We start from the raw sequence: 14,644 nt of genomic DNA on the forward strand, positions 1-14,644 counted from the left end.
TGTACGTGAGCTCTTTAAGAGGGGATTTTCCTTCCCTAAAGCCCTGTGGTTCCCCTGGCCGTAAGCCCTGTGGTTTTCAAGGTCTAGGTGCTTTGGGGGCTCATCCCTCTGATGCACTTCCCAAGCGCTGGGGTGTCTGATGTGGAGCAAAAACCTCTCACTCCTCAGGGACAAGCTCTGTATTAATGAGATCCCTCCCAGTTGCTGGTCTCTGTGCCGAGGCTGGGCTTTCTTGCAAGACCATGCCTCTGCCCCTCCCACCCATCTCAATATGGCCCTTTTATCCTTTGTTGTGGAGCTGCTGTTCAGCTAGCCTGCAGGTCCTTTTCAGAGGGAACTATTTCATATGTAGCTGTAGATTTTGTGTCTGTGGGAGGAGATGAGACTAGGATCCTTTTCTCTCGCCATCTTGAACCTCTTCCCGATAAACTTTCTTAATAAAATATTGACAACAGCTAGTAGGACCAAGCAGACCTCCTAGGTTTGCTTTACTTTCTCCGTGGAGCTGGCCCCATGCCTTGTCACATCCCCAGGTACAGCCAGCAACCTCTCCAGGCAAGAGCCAAGGCTCAGCTCTCACCACCTGCTCAGAAAATCACCTTTGACGTTTTACCAATTTGATATCCCGTTGGCTGTCATATGGACCAGATTTATAAGATAATCTTTTCCTTCTTATGAAAAACTTTGGTTTTTCATGGTAACCTATTTATTCATTAGCTATATATACTGATATAGTATCTATATTCCACAATGCCATGTGTGACTTCTTTGAAAGTGACCTTTTAAAAAACAAGAAATCCAGGTAAAGAGGAATAAAAATGTTTTAATTGTTGAAATATATTGGTAAATTGAGTAATCTACATTGCAGTACTAAATGGCTACACGTGGTCATCCTCAAATTAAGAGCTTTCCAAATACCCTTAACCATCAGTCACAAGTCCTTGAAAACAGTATAGGATTAACATGATGGGATGCTGGGATCCCACAAAGGAGAATGAGAGAATCAATGACTGCAAGGAATTTGTGGTGACATCAGCCTTCGACCAAAGAAAATGGAAAGTTAATCAAAACGTGTGTAGGGCATGCAAATTTCAGGAGCTTATTTTTCAACATTGAAAGGTCATACATCGTTCCTAACGGAAGACATTCTCTGACACTTACAGAAAGCTGAAAACCAAAAAGTAAAAAAGGGAAACAGAGAACAGTAAGAATCAATTTAACCATTTTACAGCTAAAAATTAATGTAACGTAGAAATAGTGAAAGGTAACCCACAAATATATTACTTTAGGGAGTTCATTTATAGTGCTTTCTTAGCTGAAGTTATAAATAGAATACAGATTTCATTATATAAAAACTATCAAAAAAGTATCAGTGAAAAGACATGATTTTCATGAGCTGTGTTGAATGGCCAGGGAGAAAATGCCGCCAGATACAGCAGGCTGGCTCCAGACACTAGTGGTTTGTCCACTTGTCTTTCTCAGCAGAACCCCAGAAAGTTCCATATACCTATGTATTGTTTACCTGATTCCTTTCTAGTACCACAGCATTCAACATGTACCCATGGTTTCAACTACAGACTTGAGAATTTGGGTGGGGAGTGGAGGCGGAGCGAGCGACTAGTTAGAATTTCCTTAGAAATTTCTGTGCACGTCACGACGGCCCATGGAGTGCAATTCCTTCCAAATCTTAATGAGCAAGCTGTGAAGACAACAACAGCAAGAGGGAAAAGAGTTAGCAAGCTTAACAAAGGACAACTTAGAAAAAAAAAAATCAGCTTTCAGCCTACGAATTATTTACTGATTTTCTTTTCAGTAAAACACACATTCAAGGTTCACTCGATACTTAAGACTGAATAAGCGGCCAACACAGAGCTAAGAACTGATGACACTTTATATAAAGAGAGGAAGAGCCATGGGGAAAGAGACTGATAAACTTAGAATTAAAATATGACGTGATAGGGACACCTAGGTGGCTCAGTCGTTTAAGCATCTGCCTTCGGCTCAGGTCATGATCCCAGGGTCCTGGGAATGAGTCCCGCATCGGACTCCTTGCTCAGCGGGGAGCCTGCTTCTCCCTCTGCCTGCCACTCCCCCTGCTTGTACTCTCCTCCCTCTCTCTGACAGATAAATTTTTTTAAAATCTTTAAAAAAATTAAAAAATAAAATAAAATATGGCATGATAATGCCCAGACCAAGCTGCACATCAACATCATCCAAATTAAAGACAAACTGCTCAGCCAAATTAAAGACAGACTCCCCTACTGGGTCAGCCCCTGCTGGGAGAGGGGTAGCCATCCACCCTCTCTCCAGCTCTCCCAGGGGAACCTGCTCCAGCCAGTCCCTCCACAAGCATCTGAGAGCACCACTTCAGCTCCTCCCTGCCCAGGGATGCTCCACACATCTAGGTGGGCATAACGCTCACCCGAGAGTCATCTGTAGAAGAAACTACACGTTTGTACCGTGATATAAGTATTGTAAGAGATTCTGAAATCATTCCTCAATTTCTTTCAAAAAGTCACCAAAAGAACTTTGAACTCCAGTCATTAAGGGAGTTCAGTGGCATTATTTCAAGAGATTTGGCATGTTAGGTCAAAAAAAGTGTCTCCAGTCCTCTCCATAGAATAGCTTCCTCTGCAAAGGACAGTCTTCTCCTTGGGGTTTCTGCCCAATAACTTTTTTTAAAAGATTTTATTTATCTATTTATTTGAGACAGAGCACAAGCAGGGGGAATAGCAGAGGGAGAGGGTGAAGCAGGCTCCCCGCTGAGCAGGGAGCCCAATGTGGGACTCAGTCCCAGGACCCTGAGATCATGACCTGAGCCAAAGGCAGTCGCTTAACTGACTGAGCCACCCAGGCACCTCTCTGACCAATAACTTAAGCCCAGAGAGCCATGAGCTCAGACATGTCAAGTACCTGAGTGGATGCTTAGTAACTCTGGAAAAAGAAGAGCCTTTCAACTGAGAACACTTTTCAGACAATTCAAAGGGACAGGGATAGCAATAAAATAGGTTTATACTCATGAGAATAAAGAGATATTTTAGCTAGCAGTCTCAAGTTGCAGGCTGGTTTACCAGCAAGATTGCTAAATTGTTATCAGGGAATTTGAGATCCACACACAAAGTGGAACAACCATCTTGTCCAACCGTCCCATGAGAAAACTGAATTTGAGAAAGCCTGAGAGAAGGTTAGGGATTCCTCTGAGGTCCTACGTTAGTGACGGAGTTACCACACCTCCTGATACCTATCTACATGGCACCTCTTTCCACTCTATTCTCATGCTTTTTGAAATACAACCTACTTTCAGGAGGGTAACATATGCTTGTTTTCAACTAGATTATCTTTCCTATTTGATGCAAATAACAAATGTACTTCTGTACAGTGGAAAACCAGCAGGGAACCTAGAGGGTTAGAACTCTTAAAAATACTAGAAATAGAAAATCTCCAGCAAATTCCCAAAGAGAAACTCAACACTCTATAATGTGGTCATGGGCCCTAGGGAATAAAGCTCCATAATGCTTTCACCTTGAGGAGATTGTCTTCAAAAAATGGCTACCCAAGATTGTGGTATCTCTTGTCAGGAAGACACTGCTTACAGTCTCTGTGTCCCTCTCCCCCAGCGGGAAAAGTTAGTCTCCACCCGTAAGCTTATTCTGTGACTCCCTCCCCATCCCAAACACCCAAATCCAGTAACTGGCCTTGAGCAAGAAGTGGGTATCAAGTCAACATCAAGTCAGTTTTGCTTTGGGTCTGCCAAAGGCTGGATTCTCGATACAAAACAGAATAGTATGATGATGAAAACAACAGTCACTGCAACTGCCCTTTATTTCATATTGAATCCTAACAATACCCTTCAAGCTAAGCCCTGGTGCCATTTTACAGATTATAAAATGGAGGCTACAAAGGGGAAGTAACTTGCCCCGCTAGTAAGTGAAAGAGCCTGAATTCAAATCCAAGGTTGTCTGACTCCCAAAAGAGAATGGGCTATCTCAGGAGATAGGGCATTCCTGATCACAGGACATTCAGAAGAGGCCAGATGTCAGTCAGCAAGACCGAGACGCAGTGGGGATCCAAGCGTCATGTCCGTCCTTGGACCAGATGAACTGAGACTTTCTGCCTCTGTGGAAATGCTGCACAGGATCTTTTAGAAACTGGCACACAGAGGGTTAATAAAGGAAAGCTTGTTTTTTCCTGTCCTTGTTCTTGTCTTAGGATAATTCTACCTCCAAGCTCTTCACCAGGACACCAGGTCCACAGTGCATCATCTTTCAGACAATGGTTTCTTCTGTGTACATTGAACATGTTTTATAATACCCAACCGAGTTTGGTCTGTGGCTTTACTATTCCTTCCTGCATAAACTACATTTCTGTATAAGGATGACTGCCCATCTCATTTGGTACAGCTACATCTCCTCTCTGTATATTAACTGACCCCTGGCTATTGCCAACACTTAATATTGATCCTAACTTATTTGCCAGTCCCAGCCTCTCTGGTCTCTCCCTATTTGTCATTTCCAAAGTCTTAGCCCCTCAGCTTTTGGCAATGAAGAGTGAAACCTTCATGTTTTAGGCAAACACTTAGCTTGTTCTTATTAAATGAATTAGGTTGCATTTGAAACAAAATGAAATGAAAAATAAATTAAATGCAAAGAAAGTTGACCTAATTATCAAAGACCCCTTTATAACATAACATGCTCCATTTCACAGATTTAACCACAAGATGAGACCCCTCTTAATCTTGAAGTCCAAGATTTCTTAGAAACAGCTAGCAACAATATTTGTAGTTCATTCATCATCAAGGCTAAATACGTACAATTATTTAGAAAAATACAGTACCTCTTGATTATGGAGTCATGATATTTTCTTCTAATCTTAAAGAGAAAATTAAGAAAAGTTAAATATTTGGATTATAAAGAACATATCTGGTTTCCTAATAAATGACAAGTAGTAGTGACTTATATGTATTTGCTAGTCCAGATCAGAATGCAGAGAAACAGCAATGAGGAACAAGAGCTACGGTATGTTACAAATAAGGTAGTATAGCCTGTGTGTAAATAAAACATATTAACAGTCCTTTAAAACTATGCATCAGACAACTGTACAGTGGTTGGTAAACCAGCATTCTTACCACGAGCCACACATTTAAGCAAGAAGCTAGCTCTGAGGCTGTTGTTGTCTGTGTCTATTATCAAAATGACATTAGCCCCACAATTACTACTTGTTGAAACAAAAAGGGGCCTCACTTCATTTACTTATACAATACGCAGTTGATTTTCCTGTAATCCTCAGACTGTTATCTGTATATTACAGGAATATGTTATAAGAATTTACCTTTATTTCTACAAAAACTCCATAAACTTACTGAAACATTTGCTTTCATTGTCATACCGATCGTCACTGAAATTAACAATAAATTTAAATTATCCATGGAGAAAAACTTTTTTCATCCATGGAACATAGCCACAAATAGAAGCTAAATTTTGCTCTGGAACTACTCTCATCATGTAGGTGGCAATTTCAACAAATGATTACAGTGAACAGATAATGGTTTTTCTACATGGTTAACTGCAACTGAGTAATATGTAGGTTGAGTCAGGCAAGCTGAAATATAAATTTTATATTTTTTTTCAAAAAACAAAAAGATAAATATTTAGAGAAAGTAAATCTCATGATTTTACTTACTTTTTCGTATAGTCTTTGTTTGATTGGATACCATATTGACAGCTTCAGATGGTAGACCTACATATACCCCTCCATAGTTTCTTAATGAAAAGAAGCAGAGAGAGAAAAATCAGACCAATATCAATGATACTCTATATTTGCAGAAAGTGATAGAAGCATGGAGTACTGCCAACAATTCTAGAACTATTAAAATAACTCATGACTTTTCAAAAGTAGAATTTGGAACATTACTGCCCTTGGAAATATAATTTTTTCTATGTTAAAGAAGCTCTATATGAAAAAAGAAAGCTAAGTTGAGTGAGTAGAATTTTTAGATATTTAACTTGGAATGGGAAAGAGGAAAAGAGATTGGGATTTTTTTATAATTTAGTACAGTAATAAATATCCACAGAGTAACATGTTACAGTTAATCAGTCAATATTCATCAAGAATTCATAGTGGTCAATGTGGTAATAGGTGCTATGGACACACAGAACATTTCCCTGGAGGTAGATACAAACATAAAAGGAGCGGAGAGAGAGCTAAGGAGTAATGAGAGTAGGGTGCAGTCCACCAGAGAAGGAGAGGGAGAGTGGAGTGGGCAGGGAGAATGAACGAAGTCATCCGTTAGGGAGAACAGCACATCCAAAGGCCACAGGACAGAAACCAGCACAGGCCATGAGACAGGACAAAACCCAAGCTTGCGTGAAGGCAAAGATTATGAACCCTGAGCAAGTCCTTTTTCAGATCACACGCTCCTACCTGTATTCTCTGTGCCAGAAGTTGTCCGGGTGTAATCTATGTTATTGGTAATGTACTACATACAATGTTAAATTACATCCATTCGTTAAATTAATCCATGAAGATGGCCAAAATTATTCAAATTAAAGCCAGCTTCAATGTCAAACATACCTCCTCTTGTCATCTTCCGTTATAGATTCTTCTGTTCTAAAAGGCCAAAAATATTTGCTATAAGCCATTTGGTCACATAGTCAGACACTTCATTTTTTATCATGAGTAAAAGAGGGCTATTAACTGAGAATCAATTTTGTTCAAGTTCTGTCATCAAATATTTTTGTAACACACTATTGTTTCTACCTCAATTATTCATGCATTAAAAAAATTAGTCATTTTCTACTTAACAAAATGTGCAAATTCAGCAAATGCCAAAAAGTCCAAGTGCTAAAAAAAGGACATATGGAGGGCCACCGAGATTGCAAAAGGCACATTAACTTGGCATCAGGAAGCCTGGTTTCTTGTCATGGGCATGCCATCAGCACAGAGAGGCTGTGGGCAAACTGCTTGCCTGCATCTCATCTGTAAAATAAGGTGGTCAACCAGATGATTCCCAAGGTCCCCTCCGGTCCTTGGGGACTATGATTCTGTGAGCCTCATGCCACTCAGTGGCACCACTCGAGGTATAAAAGATTTCTTTAGTGCAGAAGAGTTCATATCCATTTGACTTCCTCCTATCTAAAAAAAAAAAAAAAAGCCATTTTATACATGATCTGCACAGAGGAGGAAATGTTTAAAGGAAATTTTTAGAGGGAATCACTATTTTAAAATGCACAGCCTCTTTCCTTGCATGAGAGGAACTCATATTCTACTGATATTCCTTGGCATATTTCTAAAAGGATCAGGAAACTTTCCTTCAAGCACTAGTTAGCATACATGAGTTACTTTTCTTAAAGAAAAAAACCCCAAGATCCAAATGTATCTGGCTGAACCCAACATGTAATTCTAAAGGGCTTCAGCCAAGAAGAAAGAAAGAAAAAAAAAAAAAAAACATCTAAACAGCTTCACTGAATCTTCTAATTTTAGGGATTGTCTAGTCATGGTTTCACCCATTTAAAAGCTGTGAATGTTTCCAATGTATATGTACAGGAGATTTTACTTCATTGCATCCGTCAGGAAAGTCTCCAGCCTATAAAGAAGGGAGGTGTAGATTTGGAAATCATCCGTTGAACACTGGCCGTGCCCACAGCTAATATTCTGATAGAGTGCAAAATCCATCTTGAGATCTGATTTATCCAAATTGAGCACACAACCTAAATTCACCAGATAATAGTCAATTTCCTTCATCTCCTGCTAAAGTTGGATCGTTTTTTAATTCAAAGGTGTCAAAGCCATAATGTATTAGAAATGGGGTTATGCTTATTGAAGTAGTATCACAAAGTGTTGTTCACTACTTTTAATTAAAATGGATTTATAACCTGTTAGTATAGATAACAGGAAAATGATGGTGACTAACTCATTGGAGTATATTAGAACTGTCTACCTCAGTCCCAAATGGCTAATGCCATCATGACATTGTTTCTGAAGCTGCATGTAACTGGTAGTTTTGGACACATACAATGTCTCATTTTCTGGCACAGCTGTTCTTTTCATATCCAACTCTGTTTATTTTAATTCTTTCTCCCCTTGCCTAATTCTGCTTAATGATATACTAAAGGCTTTAAAATATATTTTAACTCCCCCAAATGTAAGAAAACAGTAAACTATTTTTAATCTACTATCTCTTATAAAGTATTCAATACCCTGAAACCCACTCTGTGTTCTCCATTATAAAATTCATCAACAACCTTGTACATCTAACTTGCAGGAAATTATAATATAGCCACCATATTCATTGGATAATAAATTAAGCTTCAGACATATTACTAAATCATTACCAATACCATTTATGAAGACTTATTGGATGTCTATTCTTTTAAGCCTTCAAATAAGTTACAATGCTTGCCTTTGTATATATGCCCCCCACATATGAGACTGCTGCTTTACCCGTTCCTTCCACAAACAATTATTCTACAATACGAAGACCACATGGGTAAAAACAGCAGCATCACTGAGTCTCTCCTGCGTGTTAGATACAGGGCAGGACACTTCATGGGCATCACTGCAATTTCTCACAACAGCTCTGAGAGTTTAGACCTGGGAAAATAGGTCCACAGAGCCACGTAATTAAGAAATATGCAAGACCAATAAGTAAGACTGACATTTAGACCCCATCTGACACCAAAAACCATGCTCCACACTCCAATTCATCACTTGCCTCTCAAATAGGAAGATGGAAAACTAAAAACACTGCCAGTGACAAACCAGCCTGGTAGCTGCTCCTGACCTGGGGACTGCCTCCACACCACTCCTGCAAAAGCTCTGAGCATCACCTCGTCCTCACAGCCTCCTGGGGAACTGATCAGGCACACGCTAGTGCTGTTATACGGTTTCCTTCAATCCTCATCACAATCCTGCACGGCAGGGATGAGCCACATTTTTAAGAACTTTTATTTATTTATTTGAGAGAGCGAGCTCGTGTGAGAGGGGGGAGGGGCAGAAGACGATGGGGAGAGAGAGTTCCAAGCAGACTCCGAACTGAGCCTGGAGCCCGATGTGGGGCTTGATCCCAGGACCCGGAGATCATGACCTGAGCTGAAATCAAGAGTCAGACGCTTAACCAACTGAGGCACGCCGGCGCCCCAGCCACATTTTAAAGATGAAAAGCTGAGGCTCTGAAAGGTTGAGTAGCATGGCCCAAGGTGACACAGCTAGGTGACCAGTTTGCGTGATTCCAACTCCCACTCCATAAACTGTGAGCCCACATTCAGGTGTATCAGAGAAACACCCCATCTCCCAAGCTGGATCTCTCCAATTTTTATCACCCCACTTAAGAGGGAAGCAAGACAGTAGGAAGACGGCTCTTTCCAGCTTTGCTTGCTGCCCCAGTCTGCATCACCGCAGCCGCTGGTTCGTTTCCAGAACAAGCCCTGGATAACAAAATTCAGACGTGACAGCCCCGACCTGGCGGTGCGCTTCAGAAGTCTGGGTCCCTTCTCCTTCTCCTCCAACTCCTAGATGTTCATACCCCCATCCTCTCTCCTTTGTCACTCCAGCCTGAGGTGTGGTAGCCGCTTCCTGCTTTTACCACCCCTGATCTCTCAGTCTCGCTTCCGTACATCCACAATCCTCCCAGACCCCCTTAACTAATTCCTCATAGCGAATTCTCTCTGTTAGGGTAGTTAATGTGTTTTTCTCTTCTCTATCTGGACACTAACCGATACATTACTTGGTAGCAAGAATGGGGTTTATCTCCCACCTCCTGGATTGAAGACGTCTTACTGAAGCATCTAAAGTACTTGTCCCTTGCTGTTTATCAGGTCAATGTACTGGACCAGCCTGCCGTGCTGAGGGATATCAGTAAGATCAGGATATTGCAGAACAAAGGATGAGAGGGAGCAGGGGGATCTATGGAACAGAGGTAAGACAGGGATGTAAACTGTCGGCCATGCCAGGTAAAAGCAACCTGCTTCTGTAATCCCTGCAAAGTGGTTCAGAAAGAAAGTACCTGCCAGACCAAAGGTTGCCTAACAGGAGCTGGAGGCTATGTTGATTATTTTCAATAAAGACACACCTTGAATAGCAGCTAAAATCACCCCTTCATGAAGTTTACAATAATCAAAGTCACTCTCTGAAATAAAGCTGCCTTCTGCACGGGCCACCCAGGCAAGTTAAATGGGGATGTGTGAAGTTTCTCCGCGCTTCCATTTTTTCAAGTCTTTGGTGCCAGCACTAATTTCTCCAACTCCCCCCTAGAGATGCTGTATGCCTTTTTCTTTATTATTCTGGTAGGGAAGGAAAATTCTATGGGCTTCTACTTGGCCCCTCCTACCATGACAGCCATTACTTCACAGGTCAAGGGACCAATGGGTGGCTTCTGCCAATTGCCAGATACATCTCCTCTGATTATGAATTCAAGAACTGAGGGAATAACCAAGCATGGGTCTCCAGACTACTGGGCACAGTATAATTTGAACAGCAGCCAAATGTCCTGACTATCATAAGCCCACCCATGGACTGGTGGGCCACAGGCATTTTGGGTCCTCAGATATTAACATCAATTCAGACCTGGTATCTAGAAAGCGCTAAAAAGTTCAGGTCCTTCCTTTTGCTCTGGACACAATTGCTCTAGTAAATGGACACAAGTCCCTTTGAGGAAGACGTGGAGAAATATCTACAGTACCTACGGGAGGCAGTGTTGAAAGTTCCCTCAAGGCAACGTGGCCTCAATCACTGGGAGTCTGACTTGGGTCTGGAAACTGGGTTAAGTGGGTATGCCTTTCCACTGTGGTGACTCGAGTTAGGTTTCTGGTTACAGACCAGAAGTTCTCCTCTTATAAAAATACAGAGAGGGAGAAAATGAACCTTTAGAAGGCTGTCCTTCAGAGGTGCCTGGGTGGCTCAGTCAGTTAAGCATCTGCCTTCGGCTCAGGTCATGATCCCAGGGTCCTGGGATCGAGCCCGCATCGGGCTCCCTGCTCAGCGGGGAACCTGCTTCTCCTTCTGCTCGTGCTCACTCTCTGTCTCTCTAATAAGTAAATAAAATCTTAAAAAAAAATAGAAGGCTGTCCTTCTAATTTATCCCTAGGGAAACCGTAATCAACCAGCCATCATCAAAGTTCCTTCCAGGATGAGCCGTTGTGCCCCTTCATCCCAACTCTGTCCATGATGGCAAGCGTGCCTACCTTGTCTCAAGTGGTTAAGTTCTGCCACTCAGTAGAAATGTGATCCTGCCCTCTGGGATCCCGTCCTGCCCGGTGAGATAAAGAGCCCATCTCGGGCAGTGACTCCTCTGTCACAGCCCCCTTACAGAGGACCACCTTAGAGTTTATCAGGGACCCCCTCTCACTATGCATTCCTCAAATTTCTCAAAGCCTTAGTGGAGGGGGTATCCTCTGCAGTGGGGAGCAGGTCATACTTGAAAAATTCACACCAATATCCTCTTCTCCTTAAGCCTTTGGACTCCTTCCTCCCCGGCATCCCACAAAAGTTCTAGCCTACTCCGCCCCTGGTTAGAGTGTAAGCTCACTGTGTCTGAGGGTCCCCAACCAGGATAATTAACCTGTTAGAGTCCCCTCCATGCACCTAAAGGATTAAATCCAGAACACTATCAATACATTCAATCTAACTCAGTACATATACTCCTTCCTATTTGGTCTCCCACCCTTAGAATCCCATTTCCACACACATGCCTTCGGTTCCTGGTAGTATAAACTACAAAATCCTGCAATTACTTTGCAATATAGGCTCACTCCTTTCAGGTCAGACTGTGTGTGTCTGTCCCATGGAAGCACACGGAGCTCTGACTCTATCTGTGTATCTAGAGGCAGGAAGCGGTGGCTGGAGTAGGTCTGGAGCATAAGGGTCACCTAACAAAGCCACCTCCCCAGGCGAGGGGACCCAACTCTACGCCTCCCCACCCAGCTGGCCCACCCCTCTCCCAAAGGCACTCCTGGGAAAACTGGAAGTTTCTGGCTGGCAAAGATGGGGAAAGTAAGTCAGCTTCGTTTCACCTCAATTCTAATTTAGGCCATTCTAGTGCCCTCGCATGAGGAGTGAGAACCAGAAGAAGCTAAAACAGCCATCTCTAGCCAAGCCAGGGACTAAAAAGCTACAGAGTGCTCCCTACAGTGTGGAACAGAATCTAAAACAACTAAGAGGAAAAGCCCTTCCATTTGACACAGTTTCAGTGCCCCAAAGCAACAAGACAAGAAAGTCACAGCCCCCTTCATTCGCCGTTTCCCCAACTCAGTAAAGAGTAATGGGAGGGAAGGAAAAATGTGAAGAGGCAAGTAGACTCCTTTTATTCAGTATTGTAAGCAAACACCTACTTGAATAAGTTTAAGGGTCTGGAAAGGCCAAGATTTAAATACAGTTTCATTTACTGGCTCAAGTTATAATTTCAAGTTCTCGATTATCAGTCACATGGGCCCCGGTCTCAGTGAGGCGGGGAGGCACATGAGAGAGAATGGAAGGCGACCGGAGGGAAGGGGCTAGAAGTAGGAGCTGGGGTTCAGATATAAACAGGGTCCATTTCGCAGCTGTGCCCAGGACCAGTCTTAGAAGGAAGACTTACTTCTGTAATGCCAAGAGCAAAGGAGCAAAGTAGTGCTAACAGACTCAAATTAATTTTAACAAGTATGCACTCCACCTTCTGGCTACGTGTAAGCCACACTACAGAGCACCCTTACGGGATGCACTTGTTTTCTCCAGAGGGAGCAGGGCTGAAAGCCTGCTGCTAAGTGACTTTCTCTGGTATCGAGACAGTATTTTATTTATGATCATACACAGCATATGAAAATGTGTGGAAAGTGATATAATCTTGGGGAAAAAAATATTAACAATAAAATCGTCTTAATCATAAGCTCACATCCCATCTTATGAGGAAAACCTTTTAAGCCCCAAGAACCTTTCTAACCAACATGTGGCTTATGTATGAACAATTTTGGATCAGGTTTAAGAAATACAGTGGGCATTTCATTAAAATTGGGTCTCCTTTTGTTGGCAAAGATTTAGCTTCTTTTATCAAAGACTAGATATTCACAGGGAAAGCATGTGTCGAGGGTAAAGCCACCCCTTGAGGCTCATGATGATTTCATAGAGTAAGAGGACATGCTCACAGACTCTGACTCAGGTTCTTGGCCATGGCACCACCACCAACGTTTGCAGAGACAAGTGTTACTGAGGGTGGACCACAAGTCAACAGATTTCCCCCACTTTGGAGATGGGTGAAAAGATAAATCCTCAGTTGATAGTTTAAAATGACACACCCTTGCAGAGCAGTAGACTCTTTGGTGGTATCTATCTCACCAAAATTGACCCAACCCATGGCCCTCTCACAGGCATGTCAGAAAAAGAAGAAGAAAAAAAGCAAAAAACCAACCGACCAATGGCAACCACCGCAACTAAGCTTAACTTCAGGTTTCACAACTGCTTTCTTCGAGCTCAGCATTTCCATCAAATACTTCCAGCCTACTTCCTGTGAACTCCCTAGCACCGACATGGTGCTCTTGCAAGCCTTCTCAGATGGAAATGTCTACGCTGATCCAGAATCTCTAGGTAACTGCACGCCCATCTGCTTCACACCAGCTGTGTAGACCTTTCCTAAATGAACCAGAGAGACTGAATTCCTCTCTAAACATAAATAAGCGCTGACTTCTTTAAAGTCAAGATTCCAGAAACGGAGCTGCCTCCAAACCAGCTATGTGTCTGTGGTTGCTCTTTGGGGCAGGCTGGCTCCCTTCTGCCTATCCTTCTTGCATGAATACAGTTGTGAATGCCTGTTTAAAACCAAATACCCAAAGAGAACACTTCAACCTTTTAGGTTATTCTACCGTGATTTTCATCTTATCAGTAACCATCACTTTAATGAAGAGAAACCTTATTTAGAGTTACTCTATAAAATATAAGCCACTGCTTTTTCTTCCTCAGTAATACCTGGTAGTCAAAATATTTTTGTCACTGTATTTGCTTGGTAAAATAATGGAACCGTGGCACTGATACATTATGTGCACTTTCAAGAACAAATACAGATGATAAATATTAGCCAGCAGCCGGCCACTCCAATTAGCATCTCCTGTTTCAGCCTGGCTACAGCTTGCCTTAAAACTCACAAAGTTCTCATTTCCCTGGCCTTTCAGAATGAACACAGTTTTGTGGCAAAGAAATGATTTATTTTTTACTTATTTATCAAGAAAAACTTTCTAAATATTAGTGATAATCTAAGAAGTAGAAAAGCGGCGTGCAGTCTTTTCTTTTTCCATATTTGCAGTATCACTAAAGAGGCCAAACTTATTTTGATTTGCAAACAATAAAATTTAATATGGAAACCTCTGGAGACCATGTGCGTAGCTCTAATTATTTTTAGATGCCATTCACAATAATATTTTGGAATAGGCTTATTAATTCATAATGTTTATTTCCTGGACACTACAGCTCTCCGGATAAAGTATAATCATTTAATTTTCTTTATAATATGTTCTTATGATGGCTTCTGCTTTTTAAGGGTGATTTCAAGCAATTCTACCACTTAATTACATATGATTTTGGACAGGATTAATATTTTATCATTGACTATTTTGGACTCTATGTAATCTCATTCATTTCTTCAAAATTCCAAAATTCCTTTGGACAGTTATCTTTAAATCTCTCT

At 41.7% G+C, this 14,644-nt stretch overlaps 1 long non-coding RNA gene across 1 annotated transcript in view; it reads right to left on the reverse strand.

The window, feature by feature from the left end:
• Positions 1-803: 803 nt before the first annotated feature.
• The window catches only part of LOC117998783, a 31,819-nt gene continuing 17,978 nt past the window's right edge, over positions 804-14,644 (reverse strand). The window contains exons 3-6 of the long non-coding RNA XR_004676081.1: positions 6,571-6,606; positions 5,680-5,759; positions 4,834-4,868; positions 804-1,699 (exon numbers count right to left, since the gene is read on the reverse strand). This is a non-coding gene — a long non-coding RNA (uncharacterized LOC117998783). The remainder of the gene's footprint in view (positions 1,700-4,833; positions 4,869-5,679; positions 5,760-6,570; positions 6,607-14,644) is intronic.

The sequence above is a fragment of the Mirounga leonina genome, unplaced genomic scaffold (assembly GCF_011800145.1).
Source record: "Mirounga leonina isolate KUSES-001 unplaced genomic scaffold, KU_Mleo_1.0 Mir_418, whole genome shotgun sequence".
NCBI classification, from domain to species: domain Eukaryota; kingdom Metazoa; phylum Chordata; class Mammalia; order Carnivora; family Phocidae; genus Mirounga; species Mirounga leonina.